Here is a 22,194-nt window from a genome sequence, read left to right as displayed (position 1 = left end):
ATGGCTATGGCAGTGGGAAGGAGAGGGAGAGAGAAGTGATTAGTGAAAGGCAGGGAGCTTAATCAGGCTGAGCCAGGTTGGCTACCCTGCACCGGGGAAGGAGGAGTTAACGTTGCAGTATGCACGGACAAACTCGCAATGAAGCGTTCATCGTTCACTTCATCACAAGTGGTCATACAGGCTGGGACAAGTGGCAGTGAGGACGTACAAATAGTAAGCACGTGTCAACAAGTTCAGACGCCGCGAGGAGAGCTTTTGAGTATAAATGCTTCTTAGCAGCGCTGAGGAACGGCACCGTACACAGCTCTATGCATTTCACTGCTCTATGCAATGTAACTCTCACTTTTAAGGAGTCCGTGCTATACCGTCTGACGTAAACCGACAAAAAGAAAGACACAGAAGCTGACGTACTATATCTGAAATACGTTATACGCGTTGACTCTGTTCGGCACTGTTATACATGGGTTACTGTGGAGAAATTGAGGTAGAGCACTTAGGCTATATACTTAATTCCTCTATGTCATAAAGCAAAAGAAAGTATAATAAATAAATAAATAAATAAATAAATAAATAAATAAATAAATAAATAAATAAATAAATAAATAAATAAATAAATAAATAAATAAATAAAAATGATAACGAAACTAATAAAAGTAAGAACGCCGCAACAGAGACTTCACTTGCCGTCTGTCCATGCTGCTAACCGAATGACACCCACTGGTACAAAGAGCCCTCCGCGTACTAAATGGATTGTAGGTCTGAACACAGGTCTCAGTTCAAGTTTTCGATATGCAGTCCTGTATAGTTCTGTATGAAGTGCCTCTCTTCAAATTTAAAGAGGATATTGTGTAAATAGCAGCATTCCGTTCAGCCCCAGTTAAAGAAAAATAATTCGGCCCACACACACTAATCGTAAAGCCTGTCTTCAATTTCCGCCGAGAAAGACAAAGGTGAATGATTCAGAACATACAGCAAAAGACGGCGTAGCCCACGCCTCATGATGAAGTTTGAGATGCCGGCATCTGCTGTTCGTTGAGCTCTTGAGCTCTTGCTTCCTGTGGAACGCAGTTCGTGCAAGGCTTGAGCTGTAAGAAGAGAGAGAGAGAGAAAAAAAGAAAAGAAAACAGTATGTGTTCTCACAGAACTCTAAAAACAATAGAATTGAATGTCAGCGAAGTTAAGAGGTCAGCAGCATTTTGTGTAGGAAGACTGGCCTCTAGACTTTACTTGGCTCATGTGCAAACGTTTCAGATGTCGTCATTCCCCGCCTGCTCGTACATGACCATGGCGTCGTTGGTTTATCGCGAATGAAAGACACTAGAGTTTGCGCTTCTCCCTCAGTGACCAGGAATGAACTCGAACTTTGCAATGTGATTTTTTTTCTCTTTAAATCAGCGCGATTGCACAGACGTCGTTTCTTTCTTACAGCAGACCAAACAAAGCAGGCAGATCTTTCGCGCATAGCAGCCAGTGTCTCTGGATCTCTGGATTGGATGGCGGTGTCCGCCATAGTACATTGCTGCCATATTTTTACGTGTTTTGAACGCCTTATGCATGTTATTGAATATTTTCTAGCTGCATGTTAATTCAGAATTCGACTGTTCGACTGTGAAAAGACGTTCTTTAAAATTTAATGTTGGGTCAGGCGGCAGTGTAACCTTCGTGGTTGATCTTTGATGACTGATGCTCCCCCCGTCTCCAGGCTGCTGCCTTCAGTCATTCAGATGTTCCAACGCCGAATGGTAGAGGTGGGCAAAATGAGCACTGAAAAATACATAATAAAAGCGGAGCCGGGGCTCATTCCGTCCTCGCATTCTTCGCATACCTCGTTTTTGTTATTGCGAAATCCAGGCTTAGTTTAATATATTTGGCAGGCAGAAGGATGTTGGACCTCTCCCAGTTCCCCCTCCTTCCTTCCTTGCAATATAACGTTTGAGAACGCGTCGTCATCGTCGTCGCTATTGTTGTTGTTGCGCTCCTTTACGGTTGACTGCATGCTATAGCTGCCACAACACAAGAACAGATGAGCTCCTATAGCCCCGAATCTCAAGACCCAGCGCTGCATGGGACTTGTAGCGTCGCGCACACGCAAACATACCACTCCCGGCGAGTGGCGTCGTCGAAGCGAGGTGCACCTCGCAAATCTGTTAACGCCATGTACAAAGTGCACTTCACGGCAGCAGGCTTCCGATATGGAGCGGTGCCTGTGTATAACATGTCGCTGTTCCAGCGGCGCTTGTGCGGCGGAAGGAAACGGAAGAGGTTTAAAAAAAAAGAAAAGAGGTCGAGTCGGCGGGCACACGATCCCCGAGCGTAAGCAGAAACGGACAATTCCCGGGGTGAACAAAGGAACGACGTCAAGAAACTGTACGGACTCCGAACAGCTCGCTTGTATTCCTCTCATCGGCTCAAGTGACAGCGCGTATACAGAAGCCGAAAGGCTTACAAACCGTAGCGTCGTGCGGAAAACAGCCAGACGCTTGAGCCGAGAAGAAAGAGAACCTGGAGAGACGGGGGGCGAAGGAATTATAATCGGGAAACGGCGAGAACGTGTCTGCAACGGCACATGCAAATACAAATGGCCTGTGTTACGTTACCGAATCATTCGTATTATTGTCCGAATTGGTGTGGCGTTCTTGCCCTCTTTAGTCGTACCTGCGTGAACCAGAAGTCAACCGCATACGGATTTTGAGGTCGAAGACAAATAATTCAGTGGTGAGTAAATTGTTTCATGTGTGCTGTATAGCTTTTTTGTAAGGCATTTCTGAAACTTCTAGTTTATTTATTTATTTATTATTTATTTATTGGTCTTGATTTACCTTTTCTTTTCTTTTTTCCCCCTTGTCTGAATCGAAAGGTGATCATTGCGCCTTGAGGCGGAGCCAGCAGCTTCCTGTTTTATCATGTTTGCAAAGCAGAGGTACACATATTCACATGTGCACAGTGCCAGAAACAAAAGCGCCAGAGTGGTCCGCCTAAAAAAAAAGAAATAGTGCGCTCACTTAAGTATCCTGTATCTGATGCTGATTGATCGTGATGGGATAACCACTGCACCGGTGGAGCTGGTCTGAGTGGAAAAACCACCCGTGTATATGCGAACTCGGTCAAAGTATAGTACGCAAACAATCCCGAGTTGCTTACTTCAAGGCAAAGGTATAGGCAGATCCGTCTTCTTTCTTATTCGTGGGACGGAAAGGCGTACTTCAAGTTGTCGTAAACACCACAAGGCTGACGGTGAACATGCCGAGGGTGTGAAACCCTGCGGTAGGGAGGCAGGATGAATGTGTACTGCACGTTGGAGAATGACGCCTGTGGTCGTCGTTCTGGCAAGGAAGCAAACTCTAGCTACCCATGCAAGCGCACTTGTAATAATGTTACCGTTGACCATGAGTCCCGAACCTTTACACTTAGTCGTCCGCAAGATAAAAGAACGAAATAATTCCTCGGCCTTCGCCTTGCAGAATCCATGGGCAGTCAGTCAAAAAAACGGACTGATCCCACGCACTGTGGGAGTTTGCTTAAGCGAAAGTTTGGTTAATGCTTGCGCCGAATGCTGTTGTTTAGAGACAATTTTGCAAGTAGAGCACACGACGAAGAAGAGCGCGTTTTCACCGGGAAACGCTTCGCTGAACGTAAATGTGCTGCACTCCAACACCAGAGACATTCGGCCGACCGAAAGTAGAGTCTATATCGCACACACTACGCGCCGAATCCAGCTCGTCCTGCATGAAATGTTTCTCAAATAACGTTTTTGCAGCTGTAAACGCTGCTGTCTTCGCTTGGCTTAACGAGCAGGTGTGCACTTGCGTTCCAAGGCAGCCTTCGCTGCGTGTCGACGCTGTTGCGCTACGCGTTTCCAGGCGAAATGCTAACCGCAATCCTCGATTATCAGCACTTTACCTCAGTGCTACACCCCCTCCCCCCCCCCCCCACCCTCTTACCCCTGACGTGAGTGCACGGTGCGCTGAGCACGTCGCAGGAACCGAAAGCCGCTGCAGCATTGTGGCGTGTTCTATGGGACCTCAATAGCTCACGCATAGAGTCAAAAACACTCCAAGTGTTACCAAATGGTAAAAACAAAAACAGCGCAGGAATTTGTTTTCCTTCTTTGTCCCGTTTCTTGCGCTGTTTTTGTCCTTAGCATCATGTACCAACTAGTTCAACAGCAAACTCTACCAGATGGTGCCACGTGTCCGCGTGAAGTACCTCGATGACGGCAAGGTGACGGCTCAGCGACAAAAGCACGACGACTGATGTATTACACTCCAGCAAACGAATAAACGCTACAACCTGCTCCGTCACGACCTCGACTGATCCCGCATTGTAAACTGCTCAAACAAGAGAAAAAGAGACAAATCAAGCTTCGCTTTATAAAAAGTACTCAGTGTTATCTGCGTGCCCCAAAATGCGATGTGTATTTCGGAAACATTTGAAGCGCGTTTGATCTCTTGACAGGGCCTTGTGCGATTAGATCCAGAATATGTTCTGTGCGTAGCGTGCTAAAAGGCACAAAATATGGAATTATTTCGTTGCCCTAAGTCTGTTCTGTTATAGAGGTGTTGCTGTGGAGACTTGAGTGCCTCGGCCACTCCACTTCTCTCTGTTGCCCTTAGTCACGTTTATTCACTCTGACTTAAGGCCAAACCTCCTGAACACACATGTGAAAAAAGAAAGGAAGCAAGAAGAAAGCTGCGCAATTAGGCCCTCCCCCTTGTCACGATGATTGGTGTCATGTGTAAATTGTGGAACGTGAACTTTCCGGCAAAAGTGAAAACTTCACCAGGAACCTGCAGATTATTTTAGTGTCGATAGCGTTATTTAAGATGACACCATCTCTGGCAGTAATACTAGCATATTCTCATCTTTGCCACATCTTGAAGCGCACACATGTTTTATGCGAGTGAAAGACGCACTGCAAGAATTATATTTGTGTAAAAGTTTAGGCGCTAATTTTTTTAACAGCGAAGCTGTTTAACCTGGGCGTTTGTCGTCAGGTGTAACGCTGAAATGTGGGCCGATCCTGGTGGTAGTGCGGAAAGGGTTCAAGCGCAATGGCACATATCCCTGTGAACTAGCGAAGCTGTTTAAGCTCGAGGATGGTCCGTCGAGTGTACGCCGCAATACCTCCGCCTGACGATGACGTCGCCATGCGTCGCCTAGCAACGCTTCGCCCCAGTTGCGCCGACCGCGCCGAGCCTCGCCACAGCTGCGTGAGCCGTGACGTAATTGCGCGCGCCGCATCGCTTTGCCTTAGCTTTGCCGACCCATGACGTCACCGCGCCGTGCGGAGTGATTGCCGCGGCTGCACAGAGGCGGAGCTAAGCCGTGACGTCACTGCGCCGACCCACGGGCTATATAGCTCCGCGTCGCCGCCGTGGTGACACAAAAAACCCGCCGTCTCCGCACCGGGCACATCGCCGCGAAGATGCGACGGCCGAAGAAGAGCGTCACTCCCGAAGGAGGGGAAGCGCGGCGCGAAAGCCGCCGCGCCGCTACTCGAGAGCGAGTTAGACGTCTTCCGTCCGATCCTGAGTATCGCGCCGCCGAAGTAGCGGCGAAACGTCGGTGATTCGCAGAAGATCCGGAGTTACGAGCCCGCGAAACCGAGAACAAGCGTTTGAGCGTCCAGAAGCGTCCAGATACATTAATGACCGAGTGTTCGTTGCTCCTTGGGCTGTCGATTATTCCGGGGTGATCTTGCGGAAAACGCGGCCGAGTCTCGAAGCATAACCTCGCAAGTACTTGGCTATACCGAAATAAAGCTATAGGCGGGGTCGCCAGCTTCGCTGTTTGCCCAGTCTTCGCACCACTAGTGTGAAGCTGCCCCTAATTTGTTTTTATGCATACTGTTCGTTAGTATGCGTCCAACCTATAACTTCCCTGTGCGTGAACTATTTGCGTGAAGCTTAAATGATCTAGAAGCAAGGAAATTAGTCAAAGAAGTAGATGGCGCTTACGCAACCAAAATGGAAGCTGGTACTATATTCAACCCCTTAGAAATGGTCGGATGACATAATGGCCAGGGCAAATAACTTGTGCAAAGCATGCACGAATGCGGAATAAGGTCACCATTCGCAGGAGCCTGATTTTCGGCGCACTTGATCATTTAACGTTATCAGGGGCACTATAACGTAAAATGATTCCAAATTGTTTTGATTACAATTTCTGCAATCAGCCTCCACGATTGGTCAAAACATTTTCGGGCCACTCCCAACTTCGCCTGTCTGTCACGCGACGTCACGAAAACCGCGATAGCTCCCCATCTGATATAACGTGTACACACTGCTTATGCATGATTAAACCGCACAAAAGAAGAATAATCATTCCTGATTCGACGCATTTTCACCATTAGCCCTCTGCTATTGGTCCAATGTTTTCTGGCAACGCCCACTTCGCCTGTCTGTCACGCGACCTCACAAAACCGCGGAAAACTCACCACGTCAAAGTGACGTGTACGCGAAAAAAAAATGCATTGATATGCCGAACAAAACTGAAATTTTTTTCTGAATAGCCACAGACTGCCCCGTTCCGAAAGGAATAGAAGATGGCTGCCCGCCGATCGCTCGGGCCCTCGCTACACGCACCTGCCGGTGAGCATGTATTTATTTGCGCATGATAAACCTTTTTGCATGGCAGTAAAACGTTATCGAGCCCTTTCGGCATGCATGCGACATCGCTCTGCCAACTCTTCCTTGCTGAGGATCCGTTTTAGTGGCATTCTTATCCTTCCGTTGCACGCCGCCGCGATTTTCGACCAGCCACCGCAAGCTAAGTAAGGCGAAGCGGACCAATCGGAGAAGCCGGCACCACCCTTTTCATGCGGTTATCTATTTTCACTGTGCTGGCTCGGTCCCCATCGAAACCCTCTCCACTAGAGCGTTCCCCTCGCCTCTTGTCAGCCAATTAGATAAGAAAAACCGCTGAGTGTAGACAATGTTATTGGTTTTGAAAGCGAACAAAGGTGACCTCCTATAAACGAGGAGAGTGTTTGATTGGGTTGTTCAGACAATGCTGCGGGTCACAGCCAGATGCTTGCCGCTTGCGTCGGTGGTTACGTAAATTTGACGTCAGGAGTTTGGAATCCTTTTACGTTATAGCGCCCCAGGTTGCTTAACTTGGTTCAATATGCCTAGAGGCCGGTTTACAAAAAAAAAAAAAAAAAAAAAAAGAAATTGGTCCATTTGGTCCGTCGCTGTAAAGGTTCCGATTTTGACATTTGCTCACCTTTTCTACTGTCGTAGTATTGCGCTCCTCAGTTGTGCTGGTGCTGAGGATATTACCATCTCCCTTCGTGCCTCTGTGCGAAGCGCTATGAAATCATTTATCCTGGCATATAGAAGGGCGGAATTCAGAAATGACGAAATCGAAGAAGCTGCGATGATATTGGATGGCGAAGTAAGAAAAGAGCGAGCTTCACAAAAACAAGATCACTCGAACGGGCACTGACGAAGAGCTTGCCCTTCTTAAAATTCCAACTCCGCGGTGGGCTTGCATGGTTCCGTTCTGCTGTTTCCGAAGGAAAGCGCACTTGGAGAGGAATGAGTTGAAGTAGACATCTGATCGGTGCTCTGTCGTGTTCCTGTACTTTGCCGGCCATGTCCCTTTTGCTATCAAGATATTAAATTTATCTTCTCTCTCGGTTATGAGCCAACCGAAATTCTGAGTCTAAGCATTGACAACTGAACCTGATCATCATTCTGTACTAAAAACATTGGAAATTCTGGCCGAATTCTTTGATCTTAGTCTTTGTTCACGAGTCTCATTTTCATTTTTCTTTCAAGTGGCTGCAATAACCGACTAGTTGGTCGGCTGCAGGCGCACGCCCACGCTCGCCTAAGTCGCTTTCCTCGTGGAGCCGTTTTGCTCCGTTTGTTGGTTTAGGAGTGTGCGTGTGGTCGTCTTACGTTCATGTTAGCCTATCTTTTGAGGCCTCGTGGGTTGCAGTGGACTCTCAGCGAGAGGCACTGAGTGAGTTCACCTACAGGTACACTAGTGCCGCCAGACAGAAATGAAATAAAAATAAAATAAACGTGGCCAGAATCGTCCCCAGATGAAGCTATGAAACAAAATCTATGAAAAATAAATTCTATAGCAGGTATAGCTAAAAGAAACGAAGAGTTTAGTATACTTTAACGACGTTGCCTTTGCGCATTTCGTTTTGCTCTGGACTCTGGCATAAGCATTACGCATTTTATTGGGCGTACGAGACGCAATACGAGAGGTATCATAAAACATTTCTATCATAAGAATATCAGCATACCTAGCTCCATAAAACCAGTAGAATCTGTTCCTCTGTCGCCGCTTTGTGAAAGTTGTCCTTTAGTAGTAGAAGCAGAAGGGCAATGCAACTCAGGACAGCAACATTCACAACAAACAGCTGAACTAAATAGCCCCTCACATATTCAGATGATCTGGTGCCCATATTTTCCGAGCCAATCGCCTCTTTCAAGAACAGGAGCCACCCAATAGCAAATTATGCAAGCCAGTGATACAGTTCTTGCGGAAGAAAAAAATTGCAAGTTCGGCCTCTGCAGAGGGACGTAGTTTCACGGAAAGTGCTTCCTCCGCCCTATCAATTAATGTGACGTTGCACTTTAGTGCTTACGACGGAGGTGATTTCGCTCTCTGGAATTGTTTGCATTTTGTCGGTGCCTTCTTTTTTCTTCTTTATCGCGATTTAGCCAGCGCTGTCCTTACCAACAGTCTCAGCGTGTACGAACGATTTTGATAATCTAAGCCCAATCTTTTATTTCCGCGACTGCTATATAGGAATCAATCAAATTAAATTCAAACGTGTGCCTTTTTGTGAACGTGCCCAGAAGACTACAGAACATGTATACAGTAAATACAGTTAAAGTTGAACAACACAGAGAAACATGGACGAACAAGTGGCAGTTAAAAGGCCAAAATGCATACAACACGAACCATACACTGTGCTGCGCGGACGTAAATCATGGTTAAAGATCATAATGTTCAAGACCAGGAATGCTCCGACATTCGTAAATACTTGAGCATAAAGGAAATTGAGCGGCGCGCTCGGCATTCCTTTACTTTTCTTACTTAGTTTGTCGTGGAAAGAATGTCACCGAGATGTCCATATCTCGTCAATATGTACGCTGCTCGTTTTTTAGATTTCATTTAAGTTCATTCAGGACCACTGATATCGGCGTCGCAGGTGCTGTCTTACTCGCTGATGCAGTTTGCGACACACGTGTTGCGCTATCTGCTTGAACGATGCTTGGTTGCATAGCAGCATAACAAGCAGCTTAATCCAAGTAAAAAGATGCCAAGTTGTAGAAGTAGCTATAAAATAGCTTGATTTTTCTGTAGTAGCTATAGTTACAGGTAGATTATGTAAAATTACCAAGTTTAGCTGGTTATAGTTTAAAACGGGCACTATAATGAAGGTGTTTCTTTCTCTCTATTCTATTCCTTACTTATTATCTGCCTCTCACGACCTGATAATTCTGCGGACAACGTAAGTGGATCGCCACTAGGAACACTGGTGAAGCAGGAAAAGAATTGGAATAGAATCGTTATATTATCCCGGCCCATATTTTATTTTGGTAGCTACACATGTCGATAAGGTTTGTGGAAATCTGCGCAAATTTTAATGAGAATTTGCACACAACCGAGCACTCATCACGCCGACTGCAGATGACCCTGACCCAGTTGACCCCGAGTATTCAGCAATCCTGAACTACCACAGAGGGAGTCGCTTGCGATATCCCCCACCCCATCGAATACTAAAGACGGAGGATGCTGCTGCCTGGCGTAGGCTCCAGACAGGCACTTACACGAACCTACCCATATTACATCGCATGCACCCCACAGCCTACTGGGACGAACGCCCGTGGTGTGTGGCCACACCAACCCTATACCACATTATGTGGGAGTGCACGCTACACAACATAGAACACCATGACACTAACACCACGAGGGAGCAATGGGAGGCACTGCTGTCCAGCTCGGCCCTCGACGACCAGCTCAAGCTGATTCAGAGAGCAGAGAAGATGGCAAGTGGAGCCAGCGGAGCCCTGGTCTAGGGGCCCCGACCATTAGCGATGCCCCATTGGGGCAAGACAAAGCTATATTTGCATTAAAGTTAAAGTTTATCTATCTATCTATCTATCTATCTATCTATCTATCTATCTATCTATCTATCTATCTATCTATCTATCTATCTATCTATCTATCTATCTATCTATCTATCTATCTATCTATCTATCTATCTATCTATCTATCTATCTATCTATCTATCTATCTATCTATCTATCTATCTATCTATCTATCTATCTATCTATCTATCTATCTATCTATCTATCTATCTATCTATCTATCTATCTATCTATCTATCTATCTATCTATCTATCTATCTATCTATCTATCTATCTATCTATCTATCTATCGAGGCTGTGACAAAAAAATAGAATTAAATTCTGGGGTTTTACGTGCCAAAACCACGATATGATTATGACGCACGCTGTAATGGGGAACTCCGGAATAATTTCGACCACCTGGGGTTCTTTAACGAGCACACAATGCACGGTACACGGGCGTTTTTGCATTTCGCCTCGATCGAAATGCGGCCGCCGCGGCCGGGATTTGATCTCACTACCTTGTGCTTCCAAAGCACCACGGCGGGTGCATGACATGAGAGGCACCGAGTTCGGCAAGCAAAAATGTTCGCTGTAAAGTAGCTAGATCTAGTTTGAACTATCGGCCGTGTGCTGTGGCGATTCATGTCATTCTTTTTCCTTCTGTTATTTGCTCGAAAACCGCCGCGTCTCCATTACCGCCGGGAATGAAAAAAAGAACAAAAACAAATAATATTAATAATAATTTCATCGTTATCAAATGCGGCTGTCCAAATTCGCGACACTACTGTTTACTTTCCTTCCTTTACAAATCTTGGAAGTGTCTTTGCTACTATAATGATCTTGGTGGGGAAAAGCCAACTTCCTTGCAGAAGTAGTATTCGCGTGAAATGATTCACAAAGAATATTCGACATCTACAGGCCGTGAAAGGCGCTGAAGAGATGCGCAATATGCACGAGCGCTTACTCACGCATTTTGGGCCCTTAGACATCGCTTCTGGCTTTGTTAGCCTTCCAAGGATTACTTGGCGCAACTCGTGCGTCATTCAGAAGACCAAAATGGCAAACTTAGCTAGTTGATGCAGATTCCTGGTTAGGAAAGCGCGAAGGAGCAAATACGACCGAACAATACAGCATGAACGCGAACTGAACAACTTTGAATTTGATGGTGTGCATTATCTTCAATTAAGCGGCAGATCGATGGGCACTCGCATTGGTCCTAATAAAATGAAGGCATGTTTATGCCTGTTCTGGGGAATGAATTTACTGGCACACGTGGTTTATAGATTATCTAATCTGACCTCGTGGTAGAGTCGAGACTTTGTCCTTTACCGACGATTTCAATGCCGCATAGCCATCTATTTATCTTTTACACGGATATTCTCGCTTCACTATTGACCTTCTGGACGTTGCAGTTTCCTTGTCTAACAACAAACTGACGCCTAAGCTGCACAGAAAACCAACGGACAGGCCATGTTACTTTCACTTTACAAGCTCGCATGTGTAAAAAAAAAAAAAAAAAAAAAATTGTATACCACATCAGTTCAGTGTTGGGCTGCTAAGCACGAGGTCGCGGGATCAAATCCCGGCCACGGCTGCCGCATTTCGATGAGGCGAAATGCGAAAACACCCGTGTACTTAGATTTAGGTGCACGTTAAAGAACCCCAGGTGGTCCAAATTATTCCGGAGTCGCCCACCACGGCGTGCCTCATAATCAGATCTTGGTCGTGGCATGTCAAACCCCCTAGTTTTTTTCTTGTTTCTTTTTTTTTTAAAATTCAGTGTAGTGCAGATAATTTACCCTATGCTATATATACAGGGTGTTTCAGTAAACACTTTCAAAATTTATTTAAGGCTGCCTATGGCAGATAGCCCAATTCTAGTGAATTGGGCTATCCACTTAGAATTAATACCCAGGATGACAGCAGTTTCGAGATATTAATTCCCGAACTTTGCGGAGAAATGCATTGGCGTTCCAGTTAATTTTGTGCTTCAATGCATAGAGCGACGTTTTGTTAAGGAACTAAGTGGAACGTCAATGCATTTCTCCGCAAAGTTCGGGAATTAACATATCGAAGCTGGTGTCATCCCGAGAATTCGCTCCAAGTGGATCCGCCTTGCGAACTCCACGGCTACAATTTGTAAATTACAATATGGGCCTTCAGGTAATTAGTTAAAAACTTGATTAGTGAATTTTCGTTAATTAGTCGATTATGCATTGCAATTTATTGTGCAAGTAATGTCCGCCTCTTGCCAGCTCATGAACTAGAATTGTGCTATCTGCCACAGGCAACCTTTAAGAATTTTTGTAAGTGTTCGCTGAAACACCCTATATATATATAATTGAAAGGTTGATACACTTCTTAAACTACAATTGTATATTACATCGAAATTTCAGCCTGGGACCGACCTTTCTGAGGACTTGACAAGGGAGACCGGCCTTTGTGTCGGTCCTCTCCGACGCAATAAAGTTTTTTTTTTTTTGTTTTTTTAAGCAGTACATCAACGTTTCAGTTATAACCTTGTGACAGCCATAGATACTTCTACCTTCAGTTATATATATATATATATATATATATATATATATATATATATATATATATATATACATATATATAATCAGCAGACTATAGCTTGTCAGCGGCGTGGAAATCCCCAAATTATCTACCACTACCTGGAACAGACCTCTAAGCCACACTATTAGCATATTTCAATCTATTTCAGAATGCTCGTTCTTCAGTCGTCTTTGTTACGTTCCTGGGCATAAAAGACTGACGCGAGGCTCTGTGACTCCTTCGCACGTGTCTCCCCACCCTGCTCTTTCTCCTACCACTTTCTGTCTGCACACTGTTCCCCCGTCACGGCAGATTTTTAGTGCATGCCGTCACGCATTTTGCTACTCCTGAATAATATGGAAGGATGCCGCTAACTGAAAACCTCCCAGGGGAGCCTCCTAATTTTCCTTCTTTGCAAACTCTTAAAGGACGATTCATTGTGCTATAATTAATTAAAATCAGCCTATACTAATGCTACAGCGCTAATATGCGTCGCTACAGATTAAATTACTAGAATAAAACTGAAAGACGACAGAAAAACAAGAAAGAAAACTGAAATTTCGACTTAATTTGCAAACACAAGCAGAGTCCGGACATGGGTAGGGCATACTTGACATCTACTCTGGATCTCGCCTAGGATCACACTGGGGCAGCCTTATATTTTATGAAGATATTCGTAATAATATGGGGATTAGGTTATTCAATTCAGGAGGTATCTGAACACATGAACGTGCGAGGAACACCTGTGATAGGCGTACAAAGTCTTCTTGTTTTATTTCTTTTCCTTTATTTTTTATTTTTCTGTGCGGTAGGGGATCACCAGTGATGTCGTTCTCCGTATTGCGTGTCCTATTTTCAACATGGCGGATTAAACAAGAAAGCTGTGGAGGGCTTCAAGAAGACTCCGCTTGGTTTAGTGAGCTCGACTGGACTTTAGGTTCCGCTCCAGGAACGTTGGGTCATTTGTGCCAGCTTACAAGAATGCCGCCCACCTACAGAACTTTAGAGTGCAGAATAATCCGGCGAAAAAAAAAAAAAAAAAAGAAAAACACCAGTACATTGGCTCGTTTAACAGCCAACGCGTTCCTAGCAGCAACTGGTCCAAGCAGTACACAGTGTGCCGTGTGATTTCCTAGGCTCCCTGGAAAGTGAAGGGGGGAAATAAGGGATTACTGACGCCTGCGCTCGAACACCATGGGCAATTGGCCCTCTAATCCGCCGGCTCGCGAACGATGGCCTGTTCAGCGACGCTTGATTCCACCCGAGGGAGTCGGCCCCAATGGCTTCAACGCTGTTGATTGAGGAAACGAGGCCCGGATGCCGGGGGCGTATGCAGAGCAAATCAATCAGCCGCTAAACACACCGGCATGCGAAAATATCGGTCTGATCCAAGATTGAAAGCGAAAAGGTGTTAGATTTATGCGTTTGTGATAGCAAAATAATTACTATATCCCGCCCTTGGTAAATCAACGCAAATAACTTAAGCATCAGGGGTATTTCAACGCGGAAAAAAAAGGGGGTAGGCGTGTTGTAAGAAGTGCAAGATTACTGCAATCAAAAGCAAGCTGTACAACTGGGGACACGCTGCGCCTTGTCTATAGTGCGCATGAATATTCTGAGCTCCTGTTTTCTGCGCGTGTAGGGTAGCTAACCAGTCTGGTCTAGTTAACCTGACTGCATTTCCTTCCTTCCCTCTCTCTCTCTCTCTCTCTACTTCGAGGATAACAGTACAGTCCCCACTGAATATTCATTTTCAGATTTCAGCAGAAGACGCGACAAGAATAATGCCACGCGAAGCAATGCTGCAGTTGCCGATTCGCCAGAGTAGTTCATTGAAGCTCGAGGTGCCGGACGTAAGCGGCTTGCTGTTGTTGTGTACGGCTTCCGAAAAAAGAAAAAACACTACGGATGGCTCTTCCGCAACCTTGTTTAGACGAGAATGCGATTAGCATTACTTGCAGATGTTCTTGTGCTACTCCTGTAGTGCACGCTGTATTGCGAAAGTTGTTCCGTATTATGCAGGAGTAATTCCTCTATGCTCATGAAGATTTCGGGCAACAGCGAGCAGAGCGGGTGAAGACACGGTTGGCATTGCGCGCGACAACGATGACTTCCGAGCCGCACCACTGTGTCTTTTTTTTCTTCCCCTGCGTTACGCGCAAGTCTTCATTGAAAAGAAAATTTTCTTTGACGTCACCTCTGAAGCAAGAAAGCTGCGGACAAGTCAAATTAACAACCCGACCGTGTGCGTAATAGTAGTTAGGTACTGTACTTGATAATGCTTCCTCTCGTTTTGGATCATTACTTGAGTCTCCGCTTTCTGAGGCACTGCACAGAATAAGCCGGGGCGAGCACATAAAGCCAAGAATTAGCAGGAGAAAAGTGCATCCGAGACTTCGGGTCGTACTCATTGCATGAACCAGTCATCTCCATGCATACACCAAGGTCTTTCAGATAGAGAGCCTGAAGAGTTGTATTAGAATTAACTTGAGGAATTTTCAGTACAGCTTGTAAATTATTTTCTTGAACCGAATTACGGGCGGTCCGTCCGTCAGTAGATGTGCTTTAAATTTGACACGCCGTATACGCTTTCATCGAGAATGCAGGGTGTTCAAAATTAAGCTTTATGGTTTTCTTAAAATTAGGCACTGGTAGGTACGCCCAATTAACTAACATTGAATATTTAACGTTTTGTTGACTGCAGTAAATGGGTATGTTTGTATTGAAAAGTTAGAGGCAGTCGTCGTGTTTCTACACAGTATCAGTTGGAAGACTTCTTCTAGCGTGTCTGTGCTCCGAGATATCCGACTCCAAATTTTAATTGTCGTTCGCATGATTACGCATGCAAGAGAGTTGGGATCGCCGCAAATCTCCTTCCTGATGTGACGCGGATGTTGCGTGCGGCATTTAGTCTGATAACGGGGCGGAGGCATTGGTAAAGATGATAACTTTTTCCCCTTCCCCTCTCGGCTGGCGAAATCAAGATATGTCAGCGCGGTGTCACCATTACACACGCGCACCTAGCCCCACAAATATTTGCCGAATGATTTCCCCGGCTTCACAGATACTGATGTTCTGGTTGTTAACGGTATACTGAGATATCTGATGGCACAAAGATGGCCAATGCTTTTAATCAGCATTTCAAGTCTTTCTGTACGAGCGACAATGATATGCTGCTGAGTTTTGTGTCAACCTTACCACCGATACCTGATGCTGTGAGTGAGCAAGGAATTTTAAACATACTTCTAAAATTGACATAAAAAATCCTGTGGCCCTGATCAAATACCGAACACTTTTCTCAAGACATATGCTCAATGATGTGTGAATATTCATATTCTAAAGTTGTTTATTTGGCAGAGCTCGAAGCAGCGCAACGTCAACGGTCAGGGCAGTCACAGCTTCCAAGCACGAGAGCCGTGTCCGAGCAAGAGCGCTCGACCCACCAGCGTTTTGATCCAGTTGCGCTGAACCCACTAGCGTCTCTCTTATTCGCTGCAACATGTTTTGTTTTCAAAATCATTGCAATAAGGGCAAGTGCCGCTTGACTGGAGGACAGGCAGAGTAAAACAACTTCCCAAAAAAGGAAAGAAGGACTCAATTATTAATTACCGGGCAATATCGCTAACTTCAACACTTTGTAAAATTCTTGAGCATACAGTTCATAATCTTATCTCCAACTTTTTGGATATTTATAGGGCTTGTCCGGGTCTCCGCATGGATTTAAGAAGGGCTATTCCACATGTACATAACTAGTTGAAACCATCCACCACTTTTTATTCGCAATAAAACAATGGTGTCCAAACAGATGCAATATTCATGCATTATTCGAAGGCATTTGACAAAGTGCCACGTAAAAAAAAAGGTTACTTTTAAGGTAGACCAGATGCTTAAAAACGCACAGATAACAAATTAGATTACAGCTAGCCTACCTAACTTACCGACAGCAAGTTGTTGCAAAATTTGGGGGACAATGCTCTGAAAAGGTTTCCGTAGATTTTCGCGTCCCCCAGGGATCGGTGCAATCAAATTGCATGTAGTTGATTGCGTTATGTATTCTCAAGTGAAAAACTCAGATGACCAAGTGTTGTTAAATAGTGCATTTCAAAAGGTAACCGCTTGGATTGACGCTTCTCAAATGCCCATCAACTTCGACAAACCTGTATTCATGATAATTACACACAAAAAGTAGTAATTTAAAATTTTAGTACTTTTCAAACAATAATTTCCTCTTCGAAGTACAGCATTATAAGTACCTAGGGCTCTGGATTATTTGTTGGAATTATTATTTTTTTGAATAAGCACATTGATTACGTCGTAAGCCGTGTTAATACAAAACTTTTCTTTCTTAGAAGGCCCCTCAGGCATTCCACTTCCAGGGTTCGTTTACTTGTAATACCTTTTGTAATACCTTTAGTCGACTATGCTGTCATACATTGGGATCCGTTCACAACAACCAATGAGAGTGAGATTGAAAGCGTACAAAAGGGGGCAGCCCGTTTCGTCTATAATAATTTTGGGCGAACATCAGGAAACGCTCTCATAGCGAAAGCAGACTTAATTACCTTCTCTAATTGAAAGAAATTGAGTTTCTCGTCTTAAGCTTTTATAGCAGATGATTAACGGGCGCTGTAAAGTAGATCTTGCTGATTTTATATCTTTATCGTCCGATTAAGCCACAAGACAACGCCATGATGTAACCATAGTACCCTTTTGAACAAACACGCAACTGCTTTAGGTACTCGTTTTTTCCAAGGACAGTAAGGGAGTGGAACAAAGTGAAAAATGGCGTTGTTTTACAGCCATCTTTCGAAACGTTTTGCCTCGCGCATCTAACGATTTCCTGCGTCGGGATTTAGTGTTGTTCACTGCATGGCTCTGTTTGTAGAATTTGTAGTTATGATTCCTTGTTACATCCTGGCTTTGCTCATGTATACGTTTTAACAGTTTTTTTATTTGTTTTCTCTTACTGCCAATTGTTTGTAAAACTCTTGATTGTATTAACCCACCCTGCTAAAATTCCTTTTGGGTTTGTAGTATATATACATAAAATAAATAAATTAAACATATTCTATTATTATTCGCGCATCCCTATAACGACACACGTCTTGTTTTTCGATATGTGAATACGTTAAGCTATAGATAAACTTCATAATCAGATTTGTTATATTCTTTCTTTTCGCGCACCGGTATAAAAATGGAATAAGTGGTTGTTGTTTTTCTCTGAAAGTAGGGGGTTGGCGGTAGGAAGGGTTGTTTATGGGTGACTATGTTGCTCATAGCTCGCCTTACCGCCGACTTACAGTTGGGCGTTTTTAGTTCCACACGTACATTGGCAGCTTTAGATAATAGCTCGGTTACTTTTGTTGGTGACACTGTGATTAACCTGTGCTGCTTCTGTTCTTAAAATGTCTAGCTCGAACCCTTCGGTGGCTAGGAACGTAATGATGCTGTACGTTATGCCAAGGCCACAGTTAAGGGGGAATCTCCCTAACACTCGTGTTTGTATTCATCGACATGCTGGGTCCTCCCATAACCACAGCTTGTATAGAAGCGCGAAGAGGGGTACCAGTGCGCCTGTTAGCAACATTATGTTTGCTTTACACACACACACACACACACACACACACACACACACACACACACACACACACACACACACACACACACACACACACACACACACACACACACACACACACACACACACACACACACACACACACACACACACACACACACACACACACACACACACACACACACACACACACACACACACACACACACACACACACACACACACACACACACACACACACACACACACACACACACACACACACACACACACACACACACACATATATATATATATATATATATATATATATATATATATATATATACTGTAAGCGTGGGTGAAAATCCCCGGATTCACGTCCTCTCTAGCAAACCGCCTACGGTCGTCTTGCAGCGAATACCAGCTGGACACAAACCAAAGTTCGTAAATTTAAAAAAATAGAATTTACGTTCATAAATGACATTCTCAAGGGCGCAGAGCATTGCGTAAGGCTTGCCTTCTAATAATGGTAGCGATGCGCAGTGCACCTGGCGGAAACACGACAGAGCAAAATGAAGCAGGAGGCACGGACAGAAAGATGCCCACCGAACAGCGTTTACTTGGCGCTTTCTTTTTCCTTATCCTTTTTTTACGATGAAGCAATAAATAGCGCCTACAAACTACGCCCAAGTCCTCGCGCTCGCTTTCCAAAGCCGTCAAAAACTTCACTGAACATTGCTCACATACGGGATAATTGCCGAGAGAAATTGAAAAAGGTAAGAAGAAGAAGCTATCCCTCAAAGTATGCCGTTGCACTGCATCACCAAGGCACGCGATCTCCTTCGCAGTTTGCGGTAAGAGAGTTTGCTAACAATAGCGTGACAAGAAAGACGTGCTTAAAGAGCTACAACGGCTTGTTTTTGCTGCAAACTTTTAAATATCAATCTGCAAACCTTTTTTTTAAGATATGGGGACTCGAGCCGTGAGCCAAGCCAGCAGAGAATTGCAGCAGCATCGTGGTTAGAGGAATACGATGAGGAATGGTGTATCCGTGGCTGCGGTGTCTTCTGGCCGGGGCTTCAGTTCCCACAAATGTTCACTGAAGACTCGCCAAATGTTTAACTATATTGACTGTTAGAAACATCTGCAGAACGCGTGGTCAAAGCAAGTTAGTTTGGGCGTTCCACCTTGTCAAAAGCTTAGTTAACCAGGGCCAGTATTTAAAAACAAGTTCTGAAGCTATGCACCTGTTCGTGGCAGATATCAACGGATCGTGATGGTGCACATATTATCAGTGTTGTACACGTTCCTCTAAAACCGGAACGAAAACTCGTTTCTCGTTCCTTCCCAATCTTGGAACGAGTTCCCGTTACAGGTTCCTTTAATGCGAAAGGAACGCGTTCCAGTTACACTTCAAACATTGGAACGTGTCGTTACTTTACCGTTACATTTGATTAAAAAATTAAAATATAGTGTCGCTTAATCCTGAGGCGAAATAAAGTGAGCAATTTAAAACTCACATCGTACTACGTATACTATACGAATTTGAACATCGCCGGCGGCAGATTATCTGGAGAAAAAAGAATCCAAAGAAACGCTCCTAGATGAACTTTTTCGGGGAGCACCAGACATACTCCAGACATGTCTACCTGCAACTTTGGTGCTCGTCTATTACAAGTGCAACACATATGGCACTTTCCACTTCGGACTTCAAATGCGCAGTCAGGATACTGCGCTTCATATCTGCAAATAGAAAGTTAATCACATGCACCAATATCCTCCTGAGACCCGAAAAGAACAACGGGGCATAATCGCTCTACAAGGTGGTTTTTATTGTATACTGTTATGTCATGAACTTGAAAAGCAATTTTTAAAATTTGAATACCACGGATAGATATCACGAGCTCCGTCTCCATGTACGTAAATTAAAAAATGACTATCTCCATAATCTCCTCAGGTTAGATATGGTCAAAACTGCATTTGATTGTTTAAACGCTGAGATGAAGATGGAATTACATGTAGTACATTGCCATGTTGCTGTCGCGTCCGGTATTTTCACGCAATCTTGGTGACTTCGAAACACGCCTCGAGGTTGCTTTCGGCCGTCTGGGACGACACAGTGGTCTAGACCAAATTATTGTCAAATTTCTCGAAAGCGGATGACAAGAATATGAGTAAATCACTTCTTTACAGCTACACATGCACCGTACTTCATACCCCGAGTGAATATTTTGCGTATCACTTCTGAGTGAATTTCAAAGAAAAGTTAAAGTCAATGTGCAATGTATGTACAAGGGGTCTTAAGAAAATATAATTAAATTTCTTGCACAAGAAACCGCATCGAAAGAAACAATACATAGGCCTTTATTTGAATGCCGATTCAATATTGCGGTATGAGTGGAAAAATAAATGTCCCGCAAACATATTCGTTTGAACTCGGCAAGAGTTACATCTCGATGTTAGTGTTCGACAGGCCGGCATAGAGGAAAGAAACTACAGGAGGAAGCATCACGTGGCAATCTTGAAGCCTAGTCATAAAGAAAAAAATATGACGGAGAATTCACGAAAGAAAATGCACGATAGTCAGGTGACAGGCAAGCGGTAGTTTTTTGCGCCTCACGCGGTCGCCCATCCGCCCTGCATGATGTGCTGCGTACGAGCGTGCGTCTGTTCAATGCTGTGGAACGTTTACAGAAGAAACGCCGTTCCCTCTGCCGTTCCTTCATAAACCTAACGAGATACTGTTACAGTTCTGACTCTTCACGGAACGGTGGCGTTCCTCCGTTACTCCCAAAAGGAACTTGTTCCAGGAACGCCGTTCCGTACAACACTGCATATTATTAGCGAAGACCGGCAACCGACGCCAAACAGCGTATACGGACGAAAAGCTTTGCCAATTCGGCCCTGCAACTTGCATTATCACAAGCATAGATGAAGACAATGCCATTGAAAGGACTATAGCGGAAACATTTTGCAAGATTGATGGATACCTTTTCTAGAATGTCCAGTCGCTGAGCGCGAGGTCGCGGGCTGGATTCCCGGCCGCGGCGATGGTATTTCGACGGGAGCAGAATGCAAAGACACTCGTGTGTCGAGCATTGAGTGCACGTAAAATAACAGCAGCTGGTCAAAATTCATCCACGAACCTCCAGTCTACTGCTCATCTGACAGCACCTGTCCTTCAATCCTTTCACCCCTCGCTAGCTAACCTCTCCAATAATATGAATGAGGAATATGAACGAGAAGAAGGGAAACGGAGGAGTTCGAGGCAGGTCGGCGGCCGTGAACAAGAGCCTCGCTCTCAGCCCTCGCTCGGTCTAGAAGACCTGGACTACAGACGCACCAAAGCTGACTTAACGTTCTTATTCAAGCTCTTAAATGACCTCATTGATTGGGCAGAAATATTGGATAGCCTTAGTACAAGAATTCCGCGAAAAATAACTAGGATGTCTAGACCTTTTCATGGATCTACTTCCGGCGCCTCAAATAATCCCTTGGCCATGCAGTATTCTGCAGGCCTGCAACGAACACTCGCTCAAAATTGGCATGTTCCACGGACATTTGCCCACTTTCCGGATTGCACTCGAATTCATTTGATGACCTGTTTCCAGAAATGACGGTGTTCTTTTAGTACCTTGAGTGGTGGACCGTCGGTGTACACATGGCATGTGTATGCTCTTTGTTCTTGTTTGTTGGTTTGTATGTGTCCGCCTTGTTCCATGTGCCACGGGTACCGTGTGCTTGGAGTACAGACTTCCAGAAATCTCAGCCAATGTTATTTTTCTCTGTGTTATGCGTTATATTTTATTGTGTAATGCTCTGTTGTGCTATGTTGTGTTGTGTTGTGTTGTGCTGTGCTGTGTTGTGTTGTGTTATGTTATATATGTTACATATTGTAAACCGCATTTGTATGGTATATATGTGTGAGTTTTGTTCCTGTTTGCTGATGTACATATATCTGTGTATGCGTGTTATACCATT

Source organism: Dermacentor silvarum, chromosome 1 (assembly GCF_013339745.2).
Source record: "Dermacentor silvarum isolate Dsil-2018 chromosome 1, BIME_Dsil_1.4, whole genome shotgun sequence".
In the NCBI taxonomy this organism is placed as follows: domain Eukaryota; kingdom Metazoa; phylum Arthropoda; class Arachnida; order Ixodida; family Ixodidae; genus Dermacentor; species Dermacentor silvarum.
This window is presented reverse-complemented; position numbering follows the sequence as displayed.